The sequence below is a fragment of the Camellia sinensis genome, chromosome 4, assembly GCF_055761805.1.
Source record: "Camellia sinensis isolate YWXY chromosome 4, ASM5576180v1, whole genome shotgun sequence".
Taxonomy (NCBI): domain Eukaryota; kingdom Viridiplantae; phylum Streptophyta; class Magnoliopsida; order Ericales; family Theaceae; genus Camellia; species Camellia sinensis.
In genome coordinates, this window is record NC_138964.1 from 187,153,645 (window position 1) to 187,168,341 (window position 14,697).

The window sequence follows — 14,697 nt, forward strand, 5'->3', positions numbered from 1 at the left end:
ATCTGATTCCTTGAATTTCTGAATTCATAGGATCATCCTGGGGGTCACTAGGTGGCCTGCTAGGAGGTCGAGAAGGTATCTGTTGGAAAACAGAGTCAACTGATTGTCGACTAGACTCTGGAAGATCTACCCTATAGGGTGGAATAGATTGTGAACAACTTCCAGATGCAGTTCTAAAACTGGTGTTGGAAAGACTTCTAGGTGTTGTCCGAAAACTAGCATTGGAAGACATACTTCTGGTAAGCAAAGGTTTCTGAAATTGAAGGTAAACATTACCTTCCCTAGTCTGGATAACATCATCGATGTTATGTTGAATCAAAGGTTTCGGAGGGACAGCATTAGGAATATGCCATTGGTCTGGAAAAGTTATATCCTTCCATGGGATTAACTTAGGTACTGCCACTTGGCTACTGTAAAGATTAGTTTCAATTAATACTGTTTGACCTGTTTCAGTTTTCTTTTTGACATAAGAATTTAAAGCCTTTATGCAAATTCGGGAATGAACTGAAAAAGGGGGTGTTCCTGGTTTATACTCATAACCATGAGTAAGAACTCTTAGTTCCAATACATCGGATAAGTTAGCATCGCAAAGAGCAACGCTCAGGTTTGGATAAATATCAAAGTATACTGGTCCATGAGACAAACTTGTCTCAATAGCTCCCATAAGTGAGGCTCTCCAGTTAAGGCATCTACCATCCCTAAGGGTGCACTGAATACTGGTGTTTTGACCAAGAAGGGTCAAAGGTTTGAAAGCGATTTGTACTAATCCTATGTGGATGTACTTATACTGTTTTAAAAACGGGATAAAATCATTTGTGTGAATTAATTTGATTACTTCATCATTATTCTGGATGCAAGACGCATGTTCAAAGGTCTTGATGATAGTTTTACTCATAAATTGGAAACGTCCTTTCCTGTAAATGGTGTGTGGATCTACGGATGGGATAGTCCATTTATCTAGGGCTTCCTTAACTTCCTGGTATTCTACTAATTCAGCGGCTTCGGCTAAGGAGGAAATAGCATTTCCTACTGTTGTTACTGATTCTGTTCCTGGTATTTCTACGGTATTTTCTTGTTGTTGTTCTGTCATGGTTGTATTGTGATCATATATGCCTAATTTATTTAAGTTATACCTGTATTATGTTAATCTTTAAACTTGGCTCTGATACCATAGTAGGTGCTCACTAAAGGTCAAAGCTAGCACGTCTGTCAACGACTTGCGAGCATCAAACGGTCCACACGCAATCACTGCTAAATGACCTAATCCCTACGCGACTTGGGTGACGTCCCACTAACCCTAACATTTAATTAACCTTACACAAGCACAAACCCAAGAATAAGCATTAACATAATACCTGTATAAAGGAAATAAATTACAACATATATGATCCCATGTACCTTACTATTGAGGTGGTGGAGGCCTCCTGGCCGCCCACGCACAGATCTGTTCGTTGATCAGCACCTGCAACTCTGCTATCCTCTGATCACACTCAGCTATACGTCCAGATATATACTGTTGAGTGTAGAAGTCTACTGGTGTATTTAGATAGTAGTTTTTCTGGTGTTGCCAAAAATCTAAGTATGATAATAACTGTTCTAAGACATTAACAGAGGGCATACATCAAAAGAAATTTTATTGAAGAAGTACAAATATTTTACACAGAGGGAGGTTGGAAGAGAGATTACAAAAACGAAAACAAGACTCTAAACTCTAACTTACTCTGCCTCAACAAGGGTGAGGAGATCCCTTTTATAGAACAAAAAAAATAAGATTTATTATGACAGGCTGACAGATGGCAAACTTCGAGAGGACCGACAGATTTCCATCTTATCCTCTTATCTTCAGCTTTGTCGATGTGGGGAGCAGAATTATTATTCTCCTTTTTCCTGTAGCACTTTTGACTGGAGCGAATCTTTCTTTTTCAAAAGATGTTTGTCTGTTATGCCGACGCCTACTCAGCAGAGCCCTTGCCTTTACTGTTTTTGTCTTTGGACATCTTATCTGCAATAATGGCTGTTAAAGAATCCCAAAAATCGCCAAGGTGGGGTTCATCTTCTTCTGGATCTTGTGATTCTCCAGCTAGCACGTGTTCGGCTGGATCACTCTCAGGTTCGGATGGAGTCTGACTGGTTCCTGACCTCATGGAGACGCCATCTTCATGGCCAACAGATTGCAGGAATTGATCTTTGAGATAGTCCATGCTTTTGACGATCAATTCACTATCTGACAGTTGTGGATACTTCTGTTTTAATTCTTTCTGGATTTGCAGAAAAGGATTGGTGACTGGTGAAGGAGCCGGAAGAGCAGGTTGCTTGACTGATTCCCAACAAGCTTGGGTGTGCTGATGAATTTTCTGAAGAAGATCCTTAAGATCCATTTTATCCCACCATTTGACAAAAAATATTCTTTTAAGTCTAGGGATTTTATTCTGGTAATCGCAAGCGAAGTCCCACTTCCATATCCAGGGGATGCCAAAACGGATACTGAAGTGAACTACAGATTTACTGATAGATAATTCTCTGTTTTTATTTAAAAATGAATACGCACGAGAATAGGCCACATGCCATTCATTATATGCGGTTCGAACAGTTTCTGGTAAAATGTCTAAGGAAAGACCGAATTTATCCCACCAAACGAGGAACCAATTTGGGACATCGTTTTTGAGGACATCAGGGAGAACACGGATAAACCAAGAATGGTTCTTGATCGGATTCTGGTAGTAAAAAACTTGGGAAAACGCATCAATGTAATTCTAGTAGGTATACTTGGTCTGTTTGTTCCTGAGATCCAGATCTCGGGTGGTGTGCGGATGAATGCCCCAAGTAGATATGGGCATAATGTGACGGATAACAATTTTACTATACTGGATAGGGCTAGCAGATTTGTTGATATCATGCAGAGTATGCTTGATTTCAATAGCCCCAGTTTCTGTTGACATCTGTTCATAGATGTACCTGTACTGGTCAAAATGAGGGGGAGATTGCTGTGTAGTAAGGTAACGGCGTTTGATCTCCCATGGATCTGACATCCATTGTTCATCGGCAGATTCGATCCAGAGGACTGTTTCCTCGGTAAGACTGTTTGGAGTATACGGATCTTCCGGCCTAAGGAGAACATCCTTAGCCGAGGGATTACTGGTTTGTCCTCTTAAAGGAGGAAATTCTGATGGATCATAGCGAGGGTTATTACCCCTGCCACGACCACGCCCACGCCCACGCTGGCCTTTACTGGTCATTTACTGATTTCTGTAAATATTCACGGGTGAGAAAATCAGGCAAAGAGTTAGTTTCTCCTTTAATATATTCAATATCAAAATCAAAATTGGATAAATAACTCTGCCATGTTAAAAATATCTGTTTAGAAGCTAGGTTTTTAACATCCTGCTTAAATATCTGTCTAGCAGCAGAGCAATCAACTCTGATGAGAAAATGCTGATTTAATAAATCATCCTGAAATTTAATAACACATTTTACAATGGCTAAACATTCCTGTTTAATAGTCGGATAATTTAAAGCAGCTTGATTCCAATGTCCAGAATGAAAACGTAATAATTCTTCTTTCTAGGTTTTGGGATTAAACTGTTTTAAAATACCACCAAAACCTTCATTGGAAGCATCAGTTTCAATAATTTTCTTCCAATTGGGGTTTGGTAACTGTAAACAAGGTAACTGTTGGACTTTAGCCTTGATACGTTGTACTGCTAAAGTATGTTCTGGAGACCACGGTGGAGGATTCTTCCTTAACCTGGTATATAAAATGTTAGCATCGGCAGATAAATTATGATAATAATCTCGAACATAATTGAGACTGCCTAAAAATCTCTGTAATTGAGTTTTGTCTTTAATTTCATCAGGAAATTTAGAAGCAAACTCCATGCTACGGTTAATAGGTATAATACTGCCATTGGAAATATTATGACCTAAATATCTGATGGTGGTTTGGAATAACTGCATTTTAGGGGTAGAAATAACTAAACCATTTCTGATAATAACATTCTTAAAAATATTAAGATGTTTAACATGCTGGTCAATTGATGAAGAGAAAATTAAGACATCATCAATATAAGACAAAGTAAATTCTGTATATGGATTAAAAATATCATTCATGATATATTGAAATTTAGATAGAGCATTTTTTAAACCAAATGGCATAACATTCCATTCGTAATGCCCAAAGGGTACTATAAACGCTGTTTTGTATCGATCCTGTTCAGCAATTTCGATTTGCCAATATCCTGATTTAAGGTCGAATTTAGAGAATATAATTGCATCCTGTAATCGATCCAAAAGATCCTTTTTGTTCGGAATTGGATATCTAATCCATTTTAATTTATCATTTAACGATTTATAATTGATTACAAGGCGAGGAATGCCTCTCTCAATTTCAGCATTTTTATTTACATAAAAAGCGGTACAACTCCACGGGGAGTGACTTGGTCGGATTAGTTTTTTATCAAGAAGATTTTGAATTTCTGTTTTACACATTTCCATATATTCCTTTTTCATTTGGCTAGGACGAGCTCTGGTTGGAATATATTTTTCATCAAAATCTGGTTCATAGGGCAATGTGACAGTATACTTTTTACGGTTCCAAAAAGCATTGGGAACATTACCACAAACTTTTGTTTGAAATTCTGATTCAATTAATTTAATTTTCTGTTGGAAAGATGGTTGTTGTAATCTTTGTTCTGTAATTTATCTGGTTTTGTTTAAAAGTAACTAGATCCCTAATTTGATCTAATTCTTTTGTATACGGTTGGGTGATAAACTCAAAAATAACTGATTTTCCTTGTAGTTGGGAATAAATTCCTGTTTGGTCGATTTTCTGGATAGGCATCAAAAGACACAAAAATGGAGTGCCTAGGATGATATTTGTAGCAAGATTTTTGTCTAAAACAAAAGATGTTGGAAGACATAAATCTTGATTACAAATATATGCTTCTGGTACTTTGTATCTGATTTGGAGGGAATTGCCACTGGCACTGGTTAGACTCTGGGTAGTTTTTTCAAAATACCTGGTTGGAACTATACCTTCTTGGATACAGTTCATATCTGCCCCACTATCGACTAAAGCAATAGCATCTTTAATCATGAAATCAGGTTTTATTAAAAATGAAATTTTAATATACCATTTCTGAAAAGTTACTTGATTTGCAAGTAATAAATACGGAGTAGAGGATTCAGGTTCAGATTTCTGTTCAGTTTTTTGTTCATTAATTTTAATGATGCCTTCTGTCTGTTGTTTTAACTGTTGACGAAGATTTTTAATATCTTTAGTATTTGCTTCACTTGCGGTTTGCAAATGTTTTACTTCTATTTTTAAAATGTTAATTTCCATTTTTAAATCCTGAAGTGTTGTTGGTTGCTCTAAAATTGGTTTAGTTTGGATCCTGTTTATTACATTCTTAAGGCTGTAAGCATAGTCTGGTATAGGAGGAGTCTCCTGGATTGTCTGTTGATGTTCATAACACATTTTTAAATATTTTATTTTAATCTCCGGGTCTTGGATTTGGTCTGCAACAGCAAGCATATCCTTTTGGGTATCGGTTAAAACATTAATACTGCTAGGTTCATCTAAGTGTAAACCATTCATTTCAACAATTGATTTCCAATAATTAATTTCTGATATATCTTCCTGATTAGAACTACAGGGACAAGATTCTTCTGGTTCTTCTTCACTAGTAGAAGTGGAATATAACTGATTAATTTCTTCTTCACTAGGGGTTTCTTCATCAGATGAATTTTCTTCAGCTTCAAGAGCTTGAATTATCTGTTCTTTAATGCCTAAGTCAAGATGCAATTCATTAATCTTGGATTTAGCTTTTGATTTGAATCTATTAGCATAATGTCCTGTTTGGCCACATTTGTAGCATTTGATTTCAGCTTTATTTTTAGTTTTACTTTTAGATTTACTGGTGGATTTCTTTGGATAAAACTTCTTGGTGGTTTGCGGATGGCTAGTCTTATGAGACTTTTTTCGGAAAGGCTTAGAAGATTTCTTACGAGAAACTTGTCTAGGTTTGCCTGGATATTTAATTGCTGGTTCGTAGGCAAATTGGTCACAAAATTCACCTAATTCTTTTCTGCCTGTTAAATTCTGTTGTTTCATCTGGTAGTGAAGTTTAAGGTCATTACATAAGGAAAGACCTTCATCGGTAATTATGGAGCACAATTGTCCATAAGTATACTGCTCGTAAGGAATAGACATCCGGTCATGGCGGTCCCGAAGTTTTTTCCTAACGCGTTCGGCAAAAAGGGTAGGAAGACCATAAACAAATTTGGCTTTCCAATGGGTACTGTTAGCATCAGGTCGTTGCATAACCTTAAGAAGGAAAACATCCTTATACCATCGAAAATGTGTAAGAGATGGGCAACGAAGGTTCTGGAGAAGCTCACGACTACGATCATGAGCACTGGTACTAGTGCCAACAAAGTGGAGGATGATGGTCTGGATAGGGTATAAACAGCATCCTGCTGTTGGACAGGCTGATTGGTAGTTGGGTCAACCTCAACTTTGATGGCATTAAGGATTTCTACCTGTTGGGTGAGAGTGAGAACATTATCCCACCATCCTTTGAGGGCGCCGGTAAAACCATTAATAATAAACTTAGCAATGGCTTGATCATTGTTACTGTGTTGACGACATACTGTTGCATACATTAACATCTGGTGTAATTTCTTGTAAATTCCATATTCAGATTCGCCATCTATATTCCATTCATAGATGGTTTTGCCATGATAGCTTCCCTGGTCATTAATATAAGTTTCTTCATAGAGAAGATAAGGAGGAGTCGGTCTGGCGTAATAGTTCCTGGTAGGTGGTAACATAGAAGGTCTAGAGGAACTATACGAATGTAATTTATTGACGGATGTGGGTTCCTGGAAATTCATTTGAATTTCATGGATTTGAGATGGAGATAAATCATCATCATCAATTTTTACTGGTGGTTCAGATCTAAGCATCTGGATGGATCCACTGGATTGCCCAGGTGGCTGAGAGGCGGGAGGGCGAACATTTAATGTTTACATCTTCTGTAAAAGGGTGTCCATAAACTCTGTATTAGAGGCTTTTAACTTAAAGTTACTAATCTCTAATGGAGGTTTAATGGATACGGGATGTAGGGCAGCAGATCCTGTGACTGGTAATGCTAAGGTTTTATCCTTAAAGGTAGAAACAGCTTCTTCAATTCTGGTTAATTGTTTACTCATAGTTTGACAGATTAAATTAGTATAATTATTCTGCTTTACCATCAAACCTTCGGTTTTAGTAAATTTTCCTGATTGAGCATCAATATAAGCTGTAGCTAATAAAGGTTGACGAGTGGTCTCACCATTAGGAGCTAACTCTAATGCTTGAGGAGGCGGATGTAAAACATGAATAGCTTGTCCTTCGGTTGTAGTCCAGGTTTTGTATTGATCTTCAATAGCATTTAACTGGGGTTGGTTAATAGTTTGGTACCATTCTACAAATGGTAATATCTTCTGATGTAACTCAAGATGTTGATAAAACTGAGTTTTATAACTTTCTAACTGTTCAGGGCTATGACTGGTAAAATACCACTTTCTAAATTCTTTATATTTTTCCTAGTTAAATTCCTAGTTTATTATTTTTCTATTTTCACTTCCTGGTGAAAAATCCATCAAATTTCAAAATTCATGTCACTGGCCGTTGGGCTATCTGGTTGAGGTGGTTGTGTATAAACACCATGAGGAATTCTGTTATGAGATAATCTGATTCCTTGAATTTCTGAATTCATAGGATCATCCCGGGGGTCACTAGGTGGCCTGCTAGGAGGTCGAGAAGGTATCTGTTGGAAAACAGAGTCAACTGATTGTCGACTAGACTCTGGAAGATCTACCCTATAGGGTGGAATAGATTGTGAACAACTTCCAGGTGCAGTTCTAAAACTGGTGTTGGAAAGACTTCTAGGTGTTGTCCGAAAACTAGCATTGGAAGACATACTTCTGGTAAGCAAAGGTTTCTGAAATTGAAGGTAAACATTACCTTCCCTAGTCTGGATAACATCATCGATGTTATGTTGAATCAAAGGTTTCGGAGGGACAACATTAGGAATATGCCATTGGTCTGGAAAAGTTATATCCTTCCATGGGATTAACTTAGGTACTGCCACTTGGCTACTGTAAAGATTAGTTTCAATTAATACTGTTTGACCTGTTTCAATTTTCTTTTTGACATAAGGATTTAAAGCCTTTATGCAAATTCGGGAATGAACTGAAAAAGGGGGTGTTCCTGGTTTATACTCATAACCATGAGTAAGAACTCTTAGTTCCAATACATCGGATAAGTTAGCATCGCAAAGAGCAACGCTCAGGTTTGGATAAATATCAAAGTATACTGGTCCATGAGACAAACTTGTCTCAATAGCTCCCATAAGTGAGGCTCTCTAGTTAAGGCATCTACCATCCCTAAGGGTGCACTGAATACTGGTGTTTTGACCAAGAAGGGTCAAAGGTTTGAAAGCGATTTGTACTAATCCTATGTGGATGTACTTATACTGTTTTAAAAACGGGATAAAATCATTTGTGTGAATTAATCTGATTACTTCATCATTATTCTGGATGCAAGACGCATGTTCAAAGGTCTTGATGATAGTTTTACTCAGAAATTGGAAACGTCCTTTCTAGTAAATGGTGTGTGGATCTACGGATGGGATAATCCATTTATCTAGGGCTTCCTTAACTTCCTGGTATGCTACTAATTCAGCGGCTTCGGCTAAGGAGGAAATAGTATTTCCTACTGTTGTTACTGCTTCTGTTCCTGGTATTTCTACGGTATTTTCTTGTTGTTGTTCTGTCATGGTTGTATTGTGATCATATATGCCTAATTTATTTAAGTTATACCTGTATTATGTTAATCTTTAAACTTGGCTCTGATACCATAGTAGGTGCTCACTAAAGGTCAAAGCTAGCATGTCTGTCAACGACTTACGGGCATCAAACGGTCCACACACAATCACTGCTAAATGACCTAATCCCTACGCGACTTGGGTGACGTCCCACTAACCCTAACATTTAATTAACCTTACACAAGCACAAACCCAAGAATAAGCATTAACATAATACCTGTATAAAGGAAATAAATTAAAAGCCTCTAATACAGAGTTTATGGACACCCTTTTACAGAAGATGCAAACATTACATGTTCGCCCTCCTGCCTCTCAGCCACCTGGGCAATCCAGTGGATCCATCCAGATGCTTAGATCTGAACCACCAGTAAAAATTGATGATGATGATTTATCTCCATCTCAAATCCATGAAATTCAAATGCCACGTGTAGAGCGCCTGTGGCGTCCTCTCCCTATTTAAGAGAGGAATTGATCAACCCGCGTGAAAAAAAAAAAAAAAGAAAAAAAAAAAGGAAAAGAAAGAAGAAAGAAAAAGAAAGGGAAAATGAAGGAAAGAATAGTGGAAATTAAAAGGGTTATTGGCAGAAGAAAGAAAGAATAAGGTATTAAAATTAAGGTGAATTATATTATATCTTAAGTTATCAAAATGTATTTTATATATGTTTTAACTTATCAAAATCTATTTTATACAAGTTATATTTTATTAGTATATTAATAAAAGTTATATTTTATAAAGATTTCAGTTACGTGATTTATCTTCTGAACCCTATTTGCTTAAAAGGAAATCCATGGATATATTTGTTTATATTTTAAAGAATATTTGGCTATGACATTATATACAATTATGTTTTGTAAGTACCACCACGGGAGTCCCATGCCTTGGGGGACTTGAATAACTATTGGTCTCTGTTTGGTTACTTTGTGACCCTCTGATCCATTGACCTCTGTTCTGTGCGGAGCAAAGTGCTGTGCGGAGCTAAGTGCTACACTATTGTGGGAGCCACCTCTAGAATTCGTACGAGCCACCTCTTGAATCCGTACCTCTATTCTGTGCGGACCAAAGTGCTGTGCGGAGCTAAGTGCTATACTATCGTGGGAGCCACCTCTAGAATCCCTACGAGCCACCTCTTGAATCCGTACCTCTATTCTGACTGTCACTTTTGTGACCTCTGTTCTATTCTGTTCAATACCGTGGTTATGACTATATATTTACATAATTTTTATATTTCAGTTTCTGCCACTTAAATGATTTGGTTACCAAATTATCGTGGTTATGGTTATTTATTTACATAATCTCAGTTTTGCTACTTAAAGGATTATTTGTTCTAACTAAGTTATCTTAAATGTTTTAGCCTAACTAATTATCCATGGTTATTTCGTGTCCCTCTTGGTATAATATTTCTCACTCTGCCATGTGCTTATAGTTGTTTATCAATTTTCAAGAACATGCAATTCAGAAATAGCTTTTGGAACGTCTTAGATGCGAGGCTGCGGAATAGACACACATAACACTTTTATTGGTATTTTTATATATAAATATCAGCCTTTTTTGTCAATATATTTTGTAATAAAAATAAAAGTTCCAACGATTATTTTGGTACCCTTACTCAAATATTTCTTCCGCTTGCGTTTATTAATTTGTTTAAGAATTGGCCGGAAGTAACCTCAGTTACTGGCCATCACGATGCCTAACCCTTGGGTACGGGGAGCGGGTTGTGACACCTTCACCCCACACTATCCCCTCACATATATGGGAGTTAGTGATTAGAGAGGAAAAAAAAAAATTTCTAGCCAATGACCGCCCACTGGAGGTCCTGGGAGTCCTGGGGGTCTCTCTCAGTGGGGGTTCTAAGCATTATACAATCGGTCGAACACAATCAAGTGACTACTAGGACAGTTGGACATTGGCTCGGTAGCACCAAATAATCCCCGGAAAAAGTACCAAAAAAGATATATGTTGCAGGCGAACATTTCAGAGCAATGCTACGATTAAAAAAACATTATCAAAATATTCCCAGAAATGTTAAAGATATAAGAGTTTTATTAAATTTTTTATGAAATGTCTCATATGGTATAGGATTCACACTATATGGATTCATATAAGTTTCATACCCATATGAGATATTTGATAAAAAGTTTAATAAATTTTTTAGAATTTTTAACATTATTCAAATGTTCCACTCACTTTTTTCACATTTAAAAAAATACATATATTAAGTTTTATAATTTTAATACTATAATTATACTAATTTTTTTAATAAAATTAAAAAAATTAAAATTAATATTAATGATATGAAAATATAAAGATACAAAAAATAAAATATACATTGAGAAATGTCTCATCTTCTAATTTCATCACCTTCAATTGCACTTCTAACGAGGTGACAAACTATAATAACAATTAATTCTCTTCAAAGTGTAGAACCGCTTCACATAGGAATGAATCATGTTATTAAGAGTGTAATTTTAGAAGGATGTAGCACCACTCAATATACATTACATTTTAATGTAAAAAAAATGACAATATTATTTGTTCATTTATCCCTCAAAGATTTTTGTGATAAAAATAAAGCTAAGCATGATATGAAATAGAAATTTAAAATGAGTCCAATGTAATTATCAAACTTATGTAAATTATTGAATGTTTTTTCAAACGTAATTTATCCAAAATTCAATTAGCCAAGCTTACATAGAATGTTTTTTTTTTTTTTTTTTTTTTTTTTCTTGGAGCATTTTTGTACTCACTCTTCCCAAAATATTAGGTCTTATTTTATTTTTTTATCATCTCAAAACATTAGTCTCTTTCCAAAAATTAAGGAATAAAATAATATGAATTTATTATTTTATCTTTTTTTTAAATTCATTAATAACACAAAAAATACAATTATGACAATTAATATTTCCAAAAAAAGTACTATCAAAAGGAAATTTTGGAAAATTAATATTTTTAAAATGTAGTAATTGTACTATAAAAAAAATTAGATTCTCTGAAAGAGACTATTATTTTGGGACGAGGAGTAACATTTATGGAAAAAAATTAAGGGTAAATTACACTAACACCTCCTGAAGTTTTTGTTTAATATATATTCTCTCTCAAGTTTGAAAAATTACACTTACCCCCTGTCAGATTAAAATGATATATCTGTCCTTTAACCTTTATACATATAAAATAATATTGATATTTTGTTCATGTCATTTCAAGATAACTAACAATCATCTTCTTTGGTTTAACTTACACAAAAAAATTAATTTTTTTATTTTTTATATTTTTATTGAATTTTTTTAATATTTTAAGCATTTTTTTTTAGATACACCTAATCTAGATATACTTAAGAAATATAATATTTTGTGATTTTTTTTAAATTCACCAAATATAAAAAAAATATAAAAATATAAAAATTCAGTAATATTGTAATAAAATTTGAATGACGGTATTTGGTAATACCGTAATAAATGTAGGTGAATAAACAAAAAAGAAAAAAAAATGATGGTAGAAATAAAAATGAAACATTCTATTTATATATAAAAATTTGTACAAAAAATATCATAAAAATGTTGTGATAGTAATATTGTTATAAATAGAAATCATGTTTATGGATGTTTCGTTTTAAAGTAAAAGGTCACCATTAAGTTATATCATTGTATTTGAAAACTTTATATAAAATTTATATTTGTATTTCATCACTCAATAAGAATATATTCATGTAAAATTTAATGATAGAAAGTTGTAGAATGTAATCATAATCATAAGAGGAAGAAATGATAGAAACAAGGGCAAAATAGACATTTTAAAAATTTTAAGGAATAACATCAGCTATCCAAGATGTAATTTGTAATGAGATTACAAATGTCAAATAAGAAAATGTAATTTTTTAAACGTGAATGGAGATTTGTATTAAATAGAAATATTAGGGGCAAGTGTAATTTACCCAAAAGTTAAAAACAAAAAAGGAAATGAAGGGCCAATCAGATGGGCTTTTCCCATATTAAGACTATTTTGTATCCTATTTCTCAAACTAGGCCTAGTTTGGAAGGGTTTCCCCAAACTAGGCTAAAGCGCTATTACAAATCGCGCTTTCACTATTTGGAGCTCAAAATTTGATGAATAGTAAAAACGCTATTGCAAAACGCACTTTTAATTAAGAAATCGCTGTTTCAAATCGCACTTTTAACATAAAATTTTTTTGTAAAGAAAACGCTATTTGAAATCGCGCTTTCACTGTGCATATAAATTTTTTTTTTTTAGAAAATGTTATTGCAAATAGCGTTTCTACTGTTGAAACACAAACCAAAACCAAACCACACTCTGACACACACACACACACACACAATACTGAAGCATTGAAATAATATAATTTTTATATATAATAATAATTTATAATAATCAATTATATAATTTTTATAATTTTCGTAAATATAAATCATTTTTAGGTTATGGATGGTTTGATTTATAATATGTATGTAAGGGTAAAAATTTTTATAATCAAAAATAATTTTTGCAATTTTTATAATAAAAAATAATTTATAAATTATCAAAAATAATTTATAATACGTATGTATTATAAATTTTTTTATAATAATTTATAATACGTATGTATTTACTTTAAATAAATTATATATAATACGTATGTATTATATATATACTTTAAATAAATTATTTTTGATGCGTATGTATTATATATATAATTTTTATATATTTACTCTAAATAAATTATTTTTGATGCGTATGTATTATATATATAATTTTTATATATTTACTTTAAATAAATTATTAATAAATATATAATAATTATTTTATAAAATAAATTATTAATAAAAATTATTGATTGTAAAATAAATTGATTACTTTATAAAATAAATTGATTATAATTTTTATTAATAATTATTTATTATATATTTTTAAATAATTTATAAAGATTATAATCAATTTATAAATAATTTTTGCAATTTTTATATACGTATGACAATAATTTTTATAAATTATTTAAACCATACGTATGTAAGGGTAAAAAAATTTTAGGTTATGGATGGTTTGATTTATCATTTATCAAAAATTTTACCCTTAAACCATACATATGTAAATGTGAAGATGGGTTTACTGTAAATATAAATGTGAAGATACGTATTAAATTATTTACATACGTATTAATTATAAATTTTTAAAAACTATTTTTGAATAATACATACGTATTATAAAATGTGAAAATGGGTTTACTGTAAAAAATTTTAAATAAAAAATGTAAAGATTTAAATAATACATACGTATTATAAATTATTATAAAATTTTTTATAATATATACGTATTATAAAATTTTATTAATAATTTATTTTATAAAATAATTATTATATATTTATTAATAATTTATTTAAAGTAAATATATAAATATATAAAAATTATATATACCATAAATCTTATTTTCGGAAAAGTTGAACCATTTAGTCTTAAAAGTTTTCTTATGCACCATTTAGTCCTTTTTTTATATCATAACATCATCATCAAAACAACATCATTCCACCATCCCCAACTGCGATGAATCCTTTCCAGCAGCACTGAATCCACCCTCTACATGGCGATGACCTTCTCTCTTTTTACCCACAAAATGTGTTGTACGATTAGGCCCCAACATTACCAACATCAGTGTAAATATCTAACCTGCATCATTTTGTAACTTTCCTGAGAGAGACAGAGAGAAGATGTTTACATAGCAGCGATTGAAGCTATCCATTGAAGAAGAACAGAGCCCAGACCGATGCCAGAAGTGAGCATGATGGCATGACTTGCAAACTTCTTTGCTTCGTTCCCCAGATCTTGCAGATCAGAACTTATCAA